Consider the following 20753-nt stretch of genomic DNA (forward strand, 5'->3'; position numbering starts at 1 on the left):
CCTGATTGCTGGTTCTGGGGCAGGCCTTCTTCCAGCAGATGGCTTTATGACACTACATGCCATGCGCAGAAGCCTGTTGCTGTGCATAGATTCCTGTTGCTTGACTGGGTGCATACACGTGGGGTTATGATGGGTGGGGTATAGAAAAGAATTCAGGTGGAGATTTCTTGAAAATGATCACATTTGTGCAATACTTTTGATTCCTATGGGGCATTTCACACATTTTATCTCAAATATCTTGAACAGTCCCCTAAGGCAGTTGTGAGCAGAAAGTAACTTGTGGTTGACTGGGGACCACTGATCAATTTTCTGGAGGGTTCTCTAGTTCATGCTGTTGCCTGGATTCTTGCAAATGAAAAAGCCCTCAGTGGATCTTGGTCTGACACTGTTTAGGATCAATTACTCATCCCTGTTTCTATTCTCCCTCAAGTAGAAAAGCAGATGGGGGCGGGATTTAAGCTGACAAATGGCTGGCAAAGAAAAGTTTAAACAGTCCCTCCCTGCTACCAGCCCTCTGCTGTGCCTGAAACCACCTGCAACTGCCTTGCACACACATCCTCGCCACCATATCCCTTGGGAGAAACCATCAGCAGTGCCATTAGGGCAGGTCTTTGGGGCAGAGCTCCAGGGCCCCACTCAGGGGGATGAGCAGGAGGGCCCCCAAATGCAGCAGTGCTGACTTCCCACATTTTGAAGTACATGAATTACACATTCATCCGGTTTGCACGATCACGATGGCTAATTACCTCCCTGGGCTGTAGCTTGTCATGGCTTGTTTGAGGGAGAAACAAACCTTAACGGACACAGATTATTTGTGGGTTGTTTCCCCCTCAAACAAGCCATAGGTTCTGACAAAATAAGCCATGCCGGTCAGGTAATTAGGCAAATGGCATCCAGCATGGGCCATGACTTAAACAAGCCACCAGTAAATACATTGTAATCTACTCTACATAGACCTTTGGGACAGAGCTCACAAAAACACTCATTCTGAGGCCTTAGCTAGACCTACCTGATAATCCAGGATGGAGGAGGGAAGATCTCACATTGCGATTAATGTGGCATCCCTCCTCCGTTTACATGTGAGGTGCGACGACCTCAGGAAGAGAGGCATCGCACCCGCCATTTTTTATTTTTAAAGGAAGAGGAGTGCATGAATGCTTGTGCGCTAAAGGTAGGTGCTTTTTTAAAAAAAATATTTCATTTCCCTGCTCCCCCCCACCCTACCCCCAATGGTTGCTGCGCCCTGTGTGCGGCTCCCAGCTCCACATGAGTAATCACGCAGAGCCGGGTCAAACTGTGGCAACGGGCCACATGTTCCACGGTCTCGGACTCCTGAGACCGTGGAAAAAGCAGGCCCAAAGGGGAAGGCTCCCTGATGCCAGGATCCCCTGTGCGTCATGGGACGATCCTGGGGTTCGCCCCATGATAAAGCTTGGTCTAGCTAAGGCCTGAGTGTCCCCAGAGTTCTGCTCAGAATGTTCCTGCTGGCAGAAAGGGAAGGGGTGATTTTCACCCATTTCTATTCCCACTCCAGCCACACAAGCATTTTCCAAAGAAAATGTATTTTAAAAATTGAATTAATTGCTGACAACATTCATCAGCCTTCATCAAAACAGTAATGAAAATAAAGAAAAGATTGAAACCACTTTAGCACTGGCTGACTAAGTTATAATAGAACTATTGCATACTCCCGAGGTCAATGTCTTTTCCCTTTTGCTAAATGCCAGTTTTGGAGAAATACCAAGGAGCCCTATATACTGAATTTGCTCTGAACAATGCTTCCATTAGTGGAAATATCATGGTTTCTAAAAGCTTCTTTTGCTGTAGCATTTAGCAGCTATGTTTAGCAGCTTTAGATCTTTCAAAGTGTGTGACTCCCCTGTCAAGCAAAAGTTGCCTTGAACTCAAAATGTCCCCTATAACAATAACAGAGGATGTGTATCTGTCGGGCCGTTGGTCAATCTATCCATCACTGCCGTAATGCCAAGATTGTGAAACCATACACCTGAAACTTGGTATGCATACAAAGGGGATCCTTGGGGTGTGCAGCTCAGTGTTATTTTGTTTTTAAAAGCATTAATTAATTTTAATTATTTTTTATGTGTCCATGAAGTCTGCAGTAATATCTTTAGGCAGGCACAATGTATCCAACTCTGACCATTGTGGAAGTTTGTTTGCAGCCTTCAGTGTATTAATTTATGGGCTATTCCAACCCATGCATGTGTGGTCCACACAGAAATGTGTACATATTTTTCAAATTACACACATTTTAACACATTTTTTTCAAATGTAGACACTATTTTGGCACACTTTTTGAAATGTATGCTTTTTTTTTTTTTGCAAGTGACTTTTCTGTTGAATAAAATATTTTTGTACACATTTCCCCAAAATATCTGCATTTTTTTCAGTGCACTGTACCAAATGTACACCTTTTTTTGGTATGTAACTCTTCCTTTTTTGCAAACATGAAAAAGTAAGGATTTCAATGTCTAACTTTGTTCTGTTCAGGTTCAGGTTCAGGAAGTGCAAATTTCATACATTGGCATTGAAATGTGAACTGAACGAATTTCTCAAACTTCCCTACTGCTGATGATGAGATTATCAACAGTGCCAACTCCAATAGTGCTGCTCATATGTTTGAATTAATACAGGGCATGTATTACCTTCCTTCCCAACAGGTGAACAGAAGCAGGTGTGCAGTGCACTGCGGAGCAAAAGTATCTCTAGATCATTCACTTTTTTCTGTTTGTTCTTTCCCACCTAAATTACCAGTCTTAAATACACAATTGAAGCACTGATGGGCTCTGTAATTAGTGTAATTTCTTTTTAATGTCAAGCGATTTATTTCATATAGGAACGAAAAATCCATTTTTTAAAAAATTAACAAAATGGACAAAAGGCAAGTAAATTAAGTTCATTTGCTGTGCTGAAGAGCTCTGGTTGTTATGATGTTCTTAGGTTTCTTTTCTCCTTTGTAACAACACAAGGTATATGTTTTTGACAAAAGCATTTCCAGCAGAATATGGAGTGATTCAGAGCCAAGGTAAAGGGGTCTTATGTCAGAGAGAGCTTTATTAGTAGCTAGATCTCTACAGTCATGGTTTAATTAATTCTTTCCATTGAGAAAGGGACTCTATTCATGTTTTGGTGTATTGATAGCAAGAACTCCAATTGGAGGTATTCAGCATGTTGTATGAGAAACCGCAGAATGAGATTCATTCAGCTCTTTGTGAAAAGAACCACAATTCCTTGAAGATAGAAGAGCCATGAACCTGATCTGTCCTTGTGTACGTTATCAAATTCAGCTGATCTGCATATTCAACACTCATACAATTGGAGGGTGTCATTCTATAGTTTAATCACTAGATGGCACTGGACTTAGAATCACAGAATTTTAGAAGTGGCAGGTTTCTTGGAGGTCATCTAGTCTAACCCCTGTTCAGTGAAAGAAACTTGCAACAACAACAACAACAACAACAGCAACAACACACTTAGCTGCTTCTTGATCGAGACAAGAGTTTCCTGTTGCTGTTCTGTTCTTGTTTAAGAGGGACAATACAGTTCTCTCTAGCTTCCTCACTGGCATGTACACCATGTATACATTTTTGGTGTCATAAGAAGAAGAGTCCAGTGCAGAAGACAGCCAGAGGAATTGGAGCAAAACACACACACCATGTTCTTAGACAGAGGTCAGCAATACAGCACCTGTAAGTGCAGTGATGTCCGCAAAGACCTCTTTCTCACCTGGACAGCTGGGCGTCAGAAGTAGTGACCAAGCGAGTGGGTGGGCAAATGGCTGGGGGGGGGGGAGGGGGGGAAATAGCATAAGCAGATGGCCAGCAAGCAGAGGTGAATTGAGAGGGGCCAGAAGAGAGCAACCACACTGTGTGGGTTAGTATGGCAGAGGCTTAGTCCTGTAAGTGGTGTTTGTCAGTGAGTTATGCTCCCCATCCCCATATAAATTAACTCACTGTTTCCCTGCATCTGTGTTTCCTGTGTGCACACGTTTTGTGAACTTCGAGCAATTAGGGAGGCTAATTCGAAATAATGTTAGCTAACAGAAGAAGAAGAGGAGGAGGAGGAGGAGGAGGAGGAGGAAGAGAGGCTGAGCATACATTTTTTCCTCTCTTCCCCTCTAGCTCTTCATTGCTAAATCACATGCATAACTCTCTTGCAACAATCTGATCTAGTGGTGCTGAGGTCTGTGTCTGGAATTCAAAGAATTAAATGTCCTTCTTCTGGCACTAGGCCCAGCAGTTGGTGGGGCAGCCTCCTAACTGAGCACAGAGGAACTCACAGTCTTTGGAAGGACTAGCCTGGTGTGTTTAACTCCTGCACAGCAGAGCTGTGTTGTGCCTGGGATTTTGTGCCTCTTGGCTGGAGATATGGTTGTGCAGGTCTGTGTGGCTCACAGCTTTCTGATGGCCTTCTGATGGCTCCCTTCTTCAGTTATACTGAGTTTGGAGCACTCTGAACCTGGATGATTTGAGAAGAAAGAACCACTTGGAAGGCCTGTCACACTCCACCCTGGTACTGGCATACTGTCACCACTTACTCATGCCACCACTGGCACTGAAGGCACATTGCTATGCTACGAAGTGCCTTCTTCTACCAGTTTTGGCTAGTGATCCAGTTATACCTCTATCTGAACAGAGATAACCTGGCTTCAATAGCCTATACTGTAGTAACCTCTAGGTTAGATTATTGCAATGCACTCTATGTGGGGCTGCCTTTGAAGATGGTTCAGAAGCGACAATTTCATAAAATGGGTGGCTAGATTAATAACGTAGCCCAAAAGGTCTGAGCATATAACACTGATTCTGGATCAATTGCACTGGCTGCCTGTATGTTTCCAAGCCCAATTCAAGGTACTGGTGTTGACCTAAAAGCCTTACATGGCTTGGGACCGCCATACCGGATGTAGTGCTTCTCTTAGTATATTTCGATCAACATCTGAGGCCCTCCTCTGAGTGCCTTCTCTTAGGGAGGTTCAGAAGATGACAAGGGAGTGGGCCTTTTCAGTGATGCCCTCCTCCCTCCCAATTATGGAACATTCTCCCCAGTGAGGTCCCCTGGGACCAACACTGTCATCTTTTCAGTGCCTGGAAAAGACTTTCCTCTACTCCTAGGCATGTCACAGGACGTGATGGGGTGTTTTAATTTTTATCAGCTCCTGGTAGTTGTTTTAAATCTGTTTTTAAACAGTTTTAAGTCGCTGAATGTTAAAAGTTTCATTTTGTGTTTTATCTTGCTGTGAACCATCCAGAGAGCTTTTGCAATGGTCTGGTATAGAAATGTAAAAAATAAAATTAAATGAAGAGGCTTCAAGATAACAGTAAACACTCATTCAGAGTGGTGGCAACCAATAGGAACCAATGAAGCTGCGTAGAGTAGCTGCATTGGTTCCTGCAGGATACAATCATTTTGAATGAGATGGCTCATTCGGGAAGTACCAAAGCCATCACATGAGGCACCTCCTACCACTTGTTTAGGCTCTTCAACCTCAACAGAAGAACAAAGAAGTGGTGCGTGTTCAGAGGAGGGCAACAACGATGATCAGGGGTCTGCAAACAAATCCCCATGAGGAGAGACTGAAAGAACTGGGCCTGTTTATCCTAGAGAAGAGAAGATTGAGGGGAGACATGATAGCACTCTTCAAATACTTGAAAAGTTGTCACAGAGAGGAGGGCCAGGATCTCTTCTCGATCTTCCCAGAATGCAGGACACGGAATAACGGGTTCAAGTTAAAGGAAGCCAGATTCCGGCTGGACATCAGAAAAAACTTCCTGACTGTTAGAGCAGTACGACAATGGAACCAGGGAGGTTGTGGGTTCTCCCACACTAGAGGCCTTCAAGAGTCAGCTGGACAACCATCTGCCAGGGATGCTTTGGATTCCTGCACTGAGCAGGGGGGTTTTATTCAATGGTCTTATAGCCCCCTTCCAACTCTACTATTCTATTATTTTATGTTAACAGGACAGGGAACTGAAATGGGAGGACAGTGACTACAGTGAGGAAGATTAGAAGGAGACACAGGGTGGCATAAGGAAAATGGGATGGTGAAAGTCTGGCAAACCCTGCTGTACCCTGTGAAATTTCAGAACTGCTTGCCTAGTTTTTGATTAAACAGAGGGCATGTCTACACCAGGGGAGGGAAGGAGGAGGATCTCACGATATGCTGATCACGAGATCCTCCCCCTGGGTTCACACGTGGTGCACAATGTCCAGGGAGGAAGCAGGACATTGTGCCCGCCATATATATTTTTTAAAAAAGATAGGAGCTGGAGCGCACCTGCGCTCCAGCGAAAAAGTAAGTGGGGTTTGTTTGTTTTTTAAAAAGAAGCCCCGATCCCACTCCCCCAGCACCCCTGATAGCCCTGGATTCTCTCGAGCCTGGCTCCTTCTCTGTGATGACCCCCACTACTCGCGGGGAAGAGGGAAGAAGCTAGGATGGGCGGCCACACCACCCACGGTCCTCAGGATCGTCCTGGGACCATGGGAAAAACCATGGGAAAAGTATGTGGCAATATCCCGGGGAAATGGAGGGATCATTTCTACCTGCTCCTAGGATCCCCTGTGTGTCATGTGGATCGTCCCGCATAGGGAAGATCCTGGGACAATCCCCGGGATATTGCCTGGTGTAGACATGCCCAGAGAAGGCCTATTGATAGCAAAGATGAAAAGCTCAAAAGCAGTGGTGGGCAACTGGTGACCCTCTAGATGTTTTGGCCTACAACTCCCATCATCCCTCAACATGCTGGCTTGGGATGATGGGAGTTGTAGGCCAAAACAGCTGGAGGACCACAAATTGCCCACTCCTACTCTAAAGATACAATTTGCTTGGTTTAATTGTCTAGAAAGGCTGCACTTAATAACAACAAATCCACCCGTTAATTTCTTATAGTTCATTCATCTTCAGTAATTCCCAGCTTGCCCCAGAAATAGCTTTTCCCTTGAGCTCAACAATCAACACTTGTTTTTATTTGGTTGTTGAACATGGGATTCTGTCCCCTGTCCCCCCCGTCTGCATTTTTGGGTTGTTTGTGATTGCATTACTGTTCCTAAGAAAGCAAGTAGCAGTTAGTATACAATGCAGTTAGTATTTAGATCTTCCCCTATACAGCACACAAATTGCACTTCAGGTGCCTCAAGGTGTTGAGAGGACAACATCCTTATTTGTGTAAATGGCTAACAGTAGGCAGCAGGCGTTAAGCCAGAGGAAGTCTAGCAAGACTTCCTTGTCTGATCAGAAGGCGAGATAATGATGAAACCCTACCTGTCGGGAAGGGCCTTTATCCCAATAGGAGGATTCGAAATGCAAACACACCCAGATAATGAATTGTTAGCCTTTTCTCAAAAAGTGAACCATTGTAATATGTCAGCAGTATGAATGAAGCCAATATTGCAATATCAGAAGAAGCCATGCATCATTCATAAGATACTTTTATCAGATGAAATCACTCTTTAAAAAAGTAATTCCTGCGGGGTGGGGGGGGGAGGGAGAATAAATTAAAAGAAAGCAATGGAAAACCTGTGCCGTGCAAAATTCAAAAGCAGCTTGTTTTAAAAGCTTGTTGGAGCTCTCGCTTTGGAAACTTCAGAGGGAGCCTTGACTCCATGAAGGGTTTCTACCTGCAGGAATTGGATCACAGTCTATGGCCAATATCCCTCCAGGATTGTCAACTTGCAGTCTAGAATTGATGAAGTGGGAGACACAGCCTGCACAATGAAGCCACAACTCACAACTTCATTGGATTATATAAAAATATTGCATCAGTCTCTGAGTTGCAACCTGGCAACCGTGGTCCAGTGGAGACTGGTGATGCCGACCAAAGTGGAGCGGTGAATCCATTCTGGGTTTCAGTCAGAACTCTAAAGGAGTGGTCCAAGGTGCAAAACCCAAAGTGGATTCATGCCCCACTGATATCGGAGTCACCAGCCTCCACTGACTTAGCTCCTCCTGCAGAGGGACATGTGCATTTTAGACCCATGGAAATCAATAAAATGAAAGCACACATAACTATAATGGATTGTAGCCTACATCTTTACCACTTACATATTCTCAACATGACCTGCTGCACTCTTGTGGATTTCATAATCATTGATACTCTTTCTGTATCTCACCCTAGGGCCCTATATTGCTTCCAATGAAGCCCATTTTACTGGGGGTTTGTGTACTACACTTTAATTTGTGAGCCTGGAACCCTAAAGCACCTTACATCTGGATTAGAAGAACCCATGTCAGTTTCATAACAAGTGAGGACTGAAGGAAAAATCAGACCTCTTAGCCAAGGGATAATAAAGTAGCAGTTTAAGACACTGCCCTATTTTCAGTAATACCAATGAGCTTTAAGTACATGCTTAAGCAGAGATCTGAGAATAGCTGGATTTAAGTGTGTATTTAAATTGAGTGGAGGAGATACTGGACTATATAGTGACCAGAAGTGAAACAGAGCTATTTTTATTCTTCTGTTGTGGAGACCAGCTTGATCTGTATAGCCTAGAAATTCCATTGGAATGTAATTTACAGCACTGGAATTCCAAATGGTTCAAAGTGAAGAACAGAGCAACAACTGATACAATTTTAAACAATATGATAGGCAGAAACTTCTCAGGGGCAACAAACTGTAGTTTACATTCAAAAACCCAAACTCTCAAGAAAGATTCAAAAATCCAAATTCTCTCCAAATCTGCATTTGAAGTTGCTTTCTCCCATCCACATATGATTAATATGTAAAGATATGTATATATTTTTTCCAGTTGCAGCAATATGGACAGGGCTCTTTCTCTTGTTTCCCTCTCTGTCAATAGGTTTCATGTCTTATTAACATGGCCTCTAATCTTTCTGCCCTTTGACTAAGCATTGTAAGTCCCACCACAGCTGTTCCGTATAAGTTTAATCTATCTTACTATATATACGTGCGGATGAGAATCTCCAAATGCCAGTTTCTGCTCAGATGTTCGCAGAAAGACATAGTGGCCTTGACCTTTCATGTCACTTGGTTAGACATGAAAGGTGGCAATCCCAGATCCTTAGCCACATAAATTTCATGCCTGTTACATCAGCTGCTGTAGTGCAGAAGAGTACGTTATCCCCTCCTCCTGACAAGTTTGTCTGGCTACCGCCATGCAGCTCTCCTAGAATGGCTTTAGACAACCAGGTTTTCCCCAGCAAGGTTGGATGGATTTTTGTAATCAATAACTGACGGAGGAAGCTGTACAGACAGACCCTATGGATACACATGTACTTTTCCGATATAGAAGTCTGCGATTTTTGTATGTGTGTTGCTATTCCATTCATGTTTGAAATTACAGCTATGGAATCTGAGTAAAGGCATGCTTCAGTGACGGTGAAGCAATTAATTCACATGTTTCACTTCCTGTTGAAATAAATTACACTGGTTTCATTTTATTTGTGTTTTTACTGGATCACCAGGAACCTACCTGTACTCTGCACTCAACTTCTAAGGTCCTCCTCCGAGTGCCTACTCCGAGGGAAGCTCGGAGGATGCCAACAAGGGAGAGGGCCTTTTCGGTGGTGGCCCCTGACTGTGGAATGATCTCCCCGATGAGGCTCGCCTGGCGCCGACACTGTTATCTTTCAGGTGCCAGGTCAAGACTTTTCTCTTCTCCCAGGCATTTAACAGCATTTAACAACGCTAAGTTTGTTTTCTAATGGATCCCGGAACTGTTGTTTTTAAATGGATACTGTTGTTTTTATGTTTTTGATGGTTTTAAATTTTGTATACTTTTTAATATTTACTGTTTTTAACTTTTGTAAACTGCCCAGAGAGCTTTGGCTATGGGGCAGTATATAAATGTAATAAATAAATAAATAAATAAAGTCTCTAAATGTTCTATTTAGGTTTGTGTGATGGGAAGTACCATGTATTCATACTACACAGAGAGAGAGACAGAGAGAGAGAGAGAGAGAGAGAGAGAGAGAGAGAAAGAGAGCTCCTCACTCAGGGCTAGCGTAGTCAGGCATCTGTCAAGGTCCCACAACCCAACAAGGGCCCACTGACAAGAGCTGCCTGAACCTGCCCCTCCTCTTCTCCATTGTGACCTGCTTGTTCACCTGCCTCTCACTCTGGACCAGACCATGGTCCAGAGCAGCAGCAGATGCCACAGCCCACTTGCTCATTGGCTCTCTGCCTGGAAAACAAGTGGGAGCAATGATGAGAAAGAGGAGGAGGATCCATAGCAGCTGGTGGCAATGGTGGTGAGAAGGTAAACTCACTGAAGGAGGGGAGGGGGGCTATTGAAGCTGCCTGGCTCAAAGGCCCTCTAAACCCTGGAGCTGGACTGCACTGCACTATAGTTCTCTGGGCGGTAAAGGTTGTCTGAAAGGATCCGCCATTCCTCAGCAAGCTCCAAAAAAGTCTATTACACTAAAATGTGATGGTCAGCAAAATCTATTCTATCCATGTGAAACCCCTCCAGAGAACCTAGTTGCGCTGCATTCCATCCATTCATTGATAGCAAAAGTGATCACATGCTGCCTGAATTCATCCATATTCAGAACTCTGTGCTGTCCTGCAAAAACTGATACTGTGTAATGGTCAGTAGGTCTTGCATGCAACCAGAACCAGGTAAGTTGCCCCCTGCATGTTTCCCACCTCTACATTTTGGACCTCTTCCATCCAATACATTTTATCTGCAAGTCCTAATCACAGGAAGTGAATTCAGATGAAGAACTGTGACTTTTATTCCTTTGATGCGCTGATGGTCATGTGTCAGCCACATGGCAAGAAGGCAGAGATGACTTAGTAAATCTGTGCTGAAGCCAAAAAAACTCATGCCTGGCATGTTGAGATGTGCCTGGTGTGCCTCCACATCCCCTGGCAGCTTCACTTCATTAGTCATCAACTCAGCTATTCATCTGAATCCTCCTGAAAGTGTTGTGCAGTAAAATGCTATCATATGAAGTGATATCCGCCATTATGTGGACCTATAGTTTGTTTGTTTATTTATTTATTTATTTATTTATTATTACATTTATATACCGCCCAATAGCCGGAGCTCTGTGGGCGATTCACAAAAATTAAAAACATTCAAAGTATAAAACAACAGTATAAAACCATAATATAAAATACAGTATAAAAGCTCAACCAGATAAAAACAGCAGCAATGCAAAATTACAAATTTAAAACACCAAGTTAAAATTTATTTATAGATTGTTAAAATGCTGGGAGAATAAAAAGGTCTTCACCTGGCGTCTGAAAGCATATAATGTAGGTGCCAAGCAAACCTCCTTAGGGAGCTCATTCCTCAGCTGGGGTGCCAAAGCAGAGAAGGCCCTCCTCCTGGTAGCCACCTGTCTCACTTCCTTTGGCAGGGGCTTGAGGAGAAGGACCCCTGAGGATGACCTTAGGGTCCGGGCAGGTACATATGGGAGGAGGCGTTCCTTCAGATAACCTGGTCCCAAGCCATTTAGGGCTTTAAATGTTAATACCAGCACTTTGAATCGGGCCTGGACCTGGACTGGCAGCCGATGAAGCTGGAAAAGGACTGGTGTAATGTGGTCTCGTTGACCAGTCCCTGTTAGTAAACGTGCTGCCCTGTTTTGTACCAGCTGAAGTTTCCAGACCATTTTCAAAGGCAGCCCACATATAACGCATTGCAATAATCCAAACGAGAGGTTATCAGAGCATGGATAACTGTAGCTAAGCTATCTCTGTCCAGATAAGGGCGCAGTTGGTATATCAGCCTAAGCTGATAAAAGGTGCTCTTTGCCACTGAGTTCACCTGTGCCTCAAGTGACAGTTCAGGATCCAAGAGCACCCCCAAACTATGGACCCAATCCTTCAGGGGGAGTGCAACCCCGTCCAGGACAGGGCAAACATTACCTCGCCGGACAGATGAACCACCCGCTAACAGTACCTCCGTCTTGTCTGGATTGAGTCTCAGTTTGTTAGCCCTCATCCAGTCCATTACCGTGCCCAGGCACTGGTTCAGAACAGCCACTGCCTCACCTGGGTTTGATGAAAAGGAAAGGTAGAGCTGGGTATCTTCCGCATATTGATGACACCTCAGTCCACATCTCCGGATAACCTCCCCCAGCGGCTTCATGTATATGTTAAACAGCATAGGGGATAAGATAGAGCCCTGTGGAACCCCATAGCTTAGGAGCCATGGCACAGAGCAATAATCCCCCAGCACCACCTTCTGGAATCGGCCATCCAAGTAGGAGCGGAACCACTGCAACGCAGTACCTCCAACTCCCAGCTCAGACAACCTATCCAGAAGGATACCATGGTCGATGGTATCGAAGGCCGCTGAGAGGTCTAGGAGAACCAACAGGGTCGCACTCCCCCTGTCTCTCTCCCGACAGAGGTCATCCCACAGGGTGACCAAGGCAGTTTCCGTTCCAAAACCAGGCCTGAAACCCGATTGAAATGGATCTAGATAATCTGTTTCATTCAAGAGTGCCTGGAGTTGTCCTGCAACCACCCGCTCAAGCACCTTGCCCTGGAAAGGGATATTAGCCACCGGCCTGTAGTTGTTAACATCTTCCGGGTCCAGGTTAGGCTTCTTCAGATATATGAAACTCTGGGTCCAGGTTAGGCTTCTTCAGATATATGAAACTCTGGGTCCAGGTTAGGCTTCTTCAGATATATGAAACTCTGGGTCCAGGTTAGGCTTTTTCTTCTTCTTTGTAGCTATGCAAACAGTCTGCACTAGTGGTGGGGAACCTGTGGCCTTCCAGATGTTGAACTCTGTTGTCCCTGGCCATTGGCCATGTCAGCTTGGGCTAATTGGAGCTGAAGTCCATCAATACTTGGATCTCCAGATTCAGAAAAGCATGTGGAACAGTCCTTGTGGGACTGTACCACTTCAGGGTTACATATTTGAATACTGCCCCTATGTACACCTCTGGAATAGCAGCAGGTAAGGGATAAAATTTTAGCTTAACCTTATCCATAAGCTGTGAGTATTCTACATACGAAGAGGCTTTTAAACTTATTCTTACACTCAAGTCCCCAGCTGTATTCCAAACAGAGTCTTCCCAAGAAATGTTATTTATTCCCTGTTTAGTACTTCCCAAACTCTCAAATTACAGAATTTAAAAAACCTACATTAAAATAGTAGCACAACAAAATATCATAATGCAATCTATAAAAACAAATGATGAAATCGAAGGCACAGGAGGTATAAAGCAGCTCCAGCATCAATCCTTGCAGCTTAAATATCCAGTCAAGGATTAACAGCAAACACCAGCAACTATTACTAAAGCTCTTTTGATGGAGAACCCAAACAGCATCTGCACACCCTCATTTAAGACAGGGCATGGTCCCCCGGGAAGTTTTCCTTATTCAAATGAGCAGGAGCTGCTACTACTGAGCGTTGATACTACAGCTGGCCCCAGATCTACAGCTCGTGTCATAACAATACGATCCCATTGTGGTGACACTATTTCCCTCTTGCGCATTCATACGTCACAGCACACACATTGGCCTGGCTTTAAAAGGGGGTTGGATAAATTTCTGGAGGAAAAGGCTATCCATGGCTACTAGCCTTGATGGCTAAATGCTACCTCTGGTATCAAAGGCAGTAAGCCTATATACACCAGTTGCTGGGGAACATGGTGGGAGGGTACTGCTGCACCCGTGTCCTGCTTGTGAGTTCCTGGTTGACAGCAGGTTGTCCACTGTGTGAACAGAGTGCTGGTCTAGATGGAACCTTATCTGATCAAGCATCGTTCTTCTCATGTTGCAGCATTTTGAATAATACGCTGCAAAAAGTGGGAAACAACACTAGGAACGTGGTGTACAGAATGTGAAATGTGCCCCAACAGTTACCAGTGCACATCAATACCGATAAAAAGCACTAGCGTAAATCTAGATATGCAGTGTCCATTACCAGCTCCTGAAACCAGGACAACCAACCATCCTTTGTTGATGTAGTGATTGCGTATGCAATCTTGGTGCAGGACACATACCTTCTATAACAGTCACCAGAGACACAAAGTAAGAATGACCAGGGATTCATTAAGATTGTGTTTCATGGTCTCGTTGGCATATGCATGGCACCAAAAATGCATTTCATCATGTAAGTCCACCTTTTATTTCAGCTCCACCAACTCCAGGGTATCTGTGCTTTGCATGTAATAGAATACAAACTTCATCTGGGTGTTTTCTGACTCTGCTAAGTAGCAGGAGCAGTAATGAGTAACAGAACATTCTCTGCTGTCAGCTAAGGCTGAACTGAATTCTCACATTAGCTTGCTCTTCTTCCAGGAGCACTACAACTCATGTCATTTCACATTATGCCACCCAACCATTGTGTGTGTGTGTGTTTGTGTGAGTATTCCAAGTATGATTACATGCATTTTTAATCCATGGTGTATTCAGATTTTCATTAAAACCAAGATACAGTGTGATGCAATTTTATGAAGAGCTACTTCCAATTTCTTAATCCCTTGAAATGCAGTGCTCTATGTGTTAGATGGTTTACATATTCGATGTTAATTAAGGGGGAGCAGATGGAATCTGTCAACATCAGAAAGCCACTGTGCCAGCAAAGAAATCCTAAGCCTGTATGAAGATACTATGTGAAATATTATATCAGGAGTGGTTTTTCTTTACCATTCTACATGACACACTCTTGATCGATATCAAGGCTCATGAATAGCAACATGTTTAATTGTGTTATAACTTCAGTCTCTCTTGCTGAGCTCTCCAAGTACCTGTAAAAAGCTATCAAAATTATCTTGCCCAGAAGATTCCCTGGCCATTCTAAGTAACACTCTAGACTGGTTCACACAGGACACATTGGGCTCATCTGCACCAAGCAGGATATTCCACTGGGAAAGCGGTATATAAAAGGCAGGAGCCATACTATTGTTTTATAGTGGTATTGAAGAGCACTGCAGGATCTACACTACTGCTTTATAGTGGTACTGAAGTGCACTGACAACTATTGGGGCCCATGATACATCTACACAAAGCAGGATATAACACTTTGAAAGTGGTAAATGGTATGTGTCAATGGGCCCCAATAGTTGTTGTCGCATGCTCCGGTTTTTCCCAACTTAAAGGGTCATGTGCGCAGGAGCGCACCAACGTAAAAGTAAAGGCTTTTTTTAAAAAAATAAAGGGTTCCCCACTCCCTCTGCCCCTGATTTCCCCCCAATGTCTGATGCTCCCCCGCCTGCTCGCTCACCCATCCTCCCCCCGTCCGCCAGGCCCTGTCCCCGTCCGCCATGCCTGTCCTCGTCCTTCTTCCCCCAAGTCCGCCATGCCTGTCCCTGCTCGCTATGCCCGCCCCCTGCCCACTTGTCGTGTCCGATGCCCCCTCCGTCCACCCCCGTCCATGATTCCCCCCCCTGGCCCGATGGGCACAGTGCTCCTATGGAGTGCTGTGCCCAGTCTGTGGCTTCTCCCGTCTACTCGCGAGTAAGCAAGCAGCTGGGAAAAGCCACGGATCCTGCCAGACCTTCCGCAGCCCTGGCCTCAGCCCGGGGCTGTGGAAAAGCCAGGCCATAAATGCATCCGCTTATCCCGGTTCAAGCAAGGACTTAGCCCGGCCTGACCCCGGGATCCCCTGTGCGTCATCTGGATGCACAGGAGGGAGAAGGGCCTCACATCGGGCTAACTCCTCGTCTTGCAACAGCCTTGGTAATTGTAGTTTTGTGAAAGGCTGAGATTGTCTCTGAGCCCAAAGTGCCCTGAGAAGTGGGAATGACTATTAAACTGGTTTATGGCTGTAGTGTACATATCCCCACCACCATAATCAGAGAGTACTTCCCTGACTATGCTGGTGTCTGGATCTCAGGGGGAAAGTACCAGACTGAGTCCCAAGCTTCACCTCTGCAGTTATTCCTGTGATTTCAGTGGCTGGAGAAAAATAAAAGTATTTCTGCAACTGTGGAAAAGGCTGACTGTCTCTGGGTACACATCCCGAAGCGAGATACTATGCAGTGATGGCACTGCAGTGATTCACATGTAAGGGACCATGCCAATGTTCCATAACAGCTGGTCTCTTTACCAGTGGCTGAGCCTAGCTGGGTGGTCCAGAGTGTCTCCTTGATTTTTTTATGGGAAATTCAAACAATTCTCATTCATTTGAATGTTGTGATGTGTTACTTTGGCCTATGTGCCAGTTTCTAGGACACAGTGGATGCAGCAAAAGCCCCCTGTGGACAGAAGGCATTTGAGTCAGTGGAGCTTTTCCACTGACTGAATAGGAAAGGAACTGAACTTGGCTGATTCCCCCCTGCCTGTACAGAGCCCTGTGCTCCCCAAATCTGCTCCAGATGGTTGGGGGATCCTCCTGAACAGCAGGGGAGGATGCGGAGGGAGGGGGCATTGGCATAAATCACCTCTCCCTGCTTCCCACCAGCAGGAGCATTTTGAGCAGAGCTCTGTTTGGGGGTACTCCCAATGGCAGAATAGAAACTCTGGATCCAGCCCAATACAACTGTAGTTGAGACCAGTAGCACCCTGGAAACTTCCTCCCACCTCGTACTTTTAAAATACAGAAGTATTCATCTGCCGAATTTTATGTTCCTTGGTCACTGAATACAAAACAGAATCTGACTGTGCCAGATGATGTATCCGTTGCAGGACTGTACCACACTACATGTCAGTCATTTAAATCCCCCCCCCCCGACACACACAATATGTACATAAATTCCTTGCACATGTAAACCTCGTATGTGAAGAGGAAAAGATATCAGGCTACAGCTACTTTCTCTGACATACTTGTTTGTAGTTGCAAGCAAGTTTAAAACAAAGCATCAAAACTTTGACTCCCCACTGCTGTTCCAAGTAAGAGTCCAGCAACAGAATGAACAAATATAATAGTTGAGGCTGATGACATTTTGAAAACATGGCTGTTAATTTGAGAAATATTAAATATGGAGGTTCTCCGTTTCGGTTCAGTGCAACAATCGCTCTTTAAGCCTGAATGATATTTGACACATCTCCCTACTGAAGGGTGTGGAAAAGCACAGAAACAGTGGTGAATTCAGCTGCTGTGTCAAAGCACAACAAAGTCAGAATTACAATCTAGCGTTTCAAAGATGAGATGTGGCAGGATTGTTTATTTAAATGGAGGGGCTTATAGCCCCCCCCTGCAACTATTTGCATTCTTGTAAAGCAGTCCATTTTTGAAATGGTAGTAGCCCCATTGCTCTGAGGCATCACACAAAACAGTGTGTTTGGTAAACAAAAGGAATGAATGGAGTGAGCTCTCACTTCCTGGGCTTACTCGAATGCATGACTGGACATCACTAGTACAAAATAAAAACAAGAGTGGAAGAAACAACATAGTCACTGGCAACAATTAAGAGACCTGTAGTGTATTCCTCAAATGATAATATCCAGGGAATGTCTTGTTCTAAAGGAAAGCAAAAACAGATTTTGTAATAGTTTTATCTAAACCAGACTTCTCCAACTTGGTTTCCTCCAGAAGTTTTGCATTACAGCACCCAGGATTCCTGCCAATTGTCCATTCTGGCTGGGGTTGATGAGAATTGGAGTCCAAAACATATAGAGGGTAGTAGGTTGGGGAAAGCTGATGTAAACTAATTCCTGCCATTTGGAAAGGTCCTGACTATGCCCCATCTATTTGTTAAACCAAGTCCAATTTCCAAATTTAATTTATCCATGTGATATCTTCACAATCCTGTTAGTGATTCTTATGGCTCAGTATTCTCACCATAATAAATGGGCCAGTCCAAACTGCGGCAAGTGGAGGCAAGTCACATTGATTTTAATAGCAGATAGGATGAGTTCGCATAATCTGTATATGCAATTGTCGTTATGTGCTTAGTTACTTGTACTAGAATACAGACATCAGTTTAAACACCCATCTTCTTGACTGAGTACTTCCTTTCTTTCCCACTACTTGGCTGCTGCTGGTGTTGGTGTTGGTGTTGGTGGTGTGTGTGTGTGTGTGTGTGGTATGTAATAGGGGTGTGCACGGACCCCCCGCTCCACCCCGCGGGCCGATCCAAAAATTTCGGATCGGCCCGCTCCGCTCTGCGCCGCCCTGCCCATACTCCGCTCCTCTTTGCCACGGAGCTCCAGCTCTGAATCGGAGCTCCGCAGTGGAGGGGAGTGGTGCCAGGTAAGGCCAGGAGAGGAGGGCGGGGGGGGTACTGGGCCCTGCCGCCGTCGCCACCCGTGCGGTGATGGCAGCAGAGCCCGGTAAGGGACCAAGGGGGAGGGGGGCCTTACCTGCCTCCATCCGCGGTCCATCGGCTTCTTCAATTGAGCCCGCGGTTCAACCAGGAAGCGAGTGCAGCCCAGACTTCCTGGTTGAACCGCGGGCTCAATTGAAGAAGCCGACGGACTGTGGACGGAGGCAGGTGAGGGAGAGGAGGGGGGTTTACCGGGCCCTGCCGCTGTTGCCGCATGGGCGACAGCGACAGGGCCCGGCAAACCCCACTTACCTTTCCGGCGGAGCTCCGGATCGAGGCGAAGGATTCGCCTTCACCTTGATCCTCTTCGCCACGCTCCGCTGGCCCCCCAATCCTCTTCGCCTCCGCCTTAAGGGGAGGCGAAGCACCCCGCTCCGCTTCTAATTCACCGGTCCGATTAGAAGCGGAGCACATCCCTAGTATGTAATACATGTGTTGTATCTTTAGGTGGCACTATAGTGCTGTTTGCATAGCTGTACCTTGAAAACATTTATAAACATCCTTTCATCTACAATAATGAGGACAAAATCATTCCAGGTCCATGGCAAGGAGACTGCATTTACACTTCATTAACTGGCAACCACAAATAACGCATGAGGAGCATCAGGAAAGAGTACTCCAAAACGTGGCCATTGGCATTTTCTTTTATAAAGTGAACAGTGAATCACATAGCATACAGATAAGAGAAACAAATTCATATAGCAATTTGACCTTATAAACTTAACTATTATTCCATACTAATATGTTTAGATTTGTAGCATTGATGTTTTCAGATGCACTGCACTGGCTCCTGATTTATTTCTGATCTTTACAGGAATCATATTAACTAATAACTAGGAAGCTACAGTAGGCAATGATTTGTCTTATATACTGTCTTATATATTTATTTATATTAAATAAATAAATGGTTTACAAGGTAACATTTTAAGAAAAAATATAATTAACTAAAAGAGCAAAATAAAGCATTTAAAATAACACCAAAATTAAAAATGCCAATGTATATGCAGTATCAGAGGCATTAAGCCCATGTACTATACACCAGTTGCTGGGGAACATGGGTGGGAGGGTGCTGTTGCATTGTGTCCTGCTTATGGGTCCCTGGTTGACAGCTGTTTGGCCACTGTGTGAACAGAGTGTTGGACTAGATGGACCCTTGGTCTGATCCAGCAGGGCTCTTATGTTCATATATAATAAAAATTGGCATCCATTCATTTAAAAGCAGACTCTCAGAAAGAGAAACTATTTCAAGATGCTGGTAAAGGTACAATTTGAGCTTTATTTACCTTGTCGTGGTGCTGGAGCTTGAGCACCTCAAGGATGCCATGAGCTAAACCGTGAAGGGACACCCAAGACGGGAAGGTCATGGTAGAGAGGTCAGACTAAATACGATCCCTGGGGAAGGTAATGGCAACCCACCCCAGTATTCTTGCCATGAAAACTAAATGGATCAGTACAACCAGAGATATGTCGGTATACCATCGGAAGATGGGACTCCCAGGTCGGAAGATGGTCAAAATGCTACTGGGGAGGAACAGAGGATAAGTTCAACTAGCCCCAGATGTGACGACACAGCTAGCTCAAAGCCGAAAGGATGGCTAGCGGCCGACGGTGCTGGTGGTGAACGACGAATCCGATTTTCTAAAGATCAACACACCATAGGAACCTGGAATGTAAGATCTATGAGCCAGGGCAAATTGGATGTGGTTATTGGTGAGATGTCAAGATTAAATATAGATATATTAGGTGTGAACTGGAATGGGCCACTTCATATCAGCTCACCACCAGATCTACTACTGTGGACAAGAGGATCACAGAAGAAATGGAGTAGCCTTCATAATTAATAATAAAGTGGCTAAAGCAGTGCTTGGATACAATCCAAAAAATGATAGAATGATCTCAATTCGAATTCAGGGTAAGCCATTTAACATCACAGTGATCCAAATATATACCCCAACCACAGATGCTGAAGAAGCAGAAGTAGATCAGTTCTATGAGGATCTGCAGCACCTACTGGATAATACACCAAAAAGAGATGTTATTTTCGTTACAGGAGACTAGAACGCTAAGGTGGGCAGTCAAATGACATCTGGAATTACAGGTAAGCATGGTCTAGGAGAACAAAATGAAGCGGGACATAGGCTGATAGAATTTTGCCAGGACAACTCACTGTGCATAACAAACACTCTCTTCCAACAACCTAAAAGACGGCTTTATACATGGACTTCACCAGATGGCCGACACCGAAATCAGATTGACTACATCCTTTGCAGCCAAAGGTGGCGGACATCTATACAGATGGTAAAAACAAGACCTGGAGCTGACTGTAGTTCAGATCACAAACTTCTTATTGCACAATTTATAATCAAACTAAAGAGAATAGGGAAGACCCAGAGATCAGTTAGATATGAGCTCACTAATATTCCTAATGAATATGCAGTGGAAGTGAAGAATAGATTTAAGGGACTAGATTTAGTAGATAGGGTCCCGGAAGAACTATGGATAGAAGTTTGCAACATTGTCCAAGAGATGGCAACAAAAAACGTCCCAAAGAAAAAGAAAACCAAGAAGGCAAGATGGCTGTCTGCTGAGACACTGGAAGTAGCCC

The sequence above is a fragment of the Elgaria multicarinata genome, chromosome 4 (assembly GCF_023053635.1).
Source record: "Elgaria multicarinata webbii isolate HBS135686 ecotype San Diego chromosome 4, rElgMul1.1.pri, whole genome shotgun sequence".
NCBI lineage: Eukaryota > Metazoa > Chordata > Lepidosauria > Squamata > Anguidae > Elgaria > Elgaria multicarinata.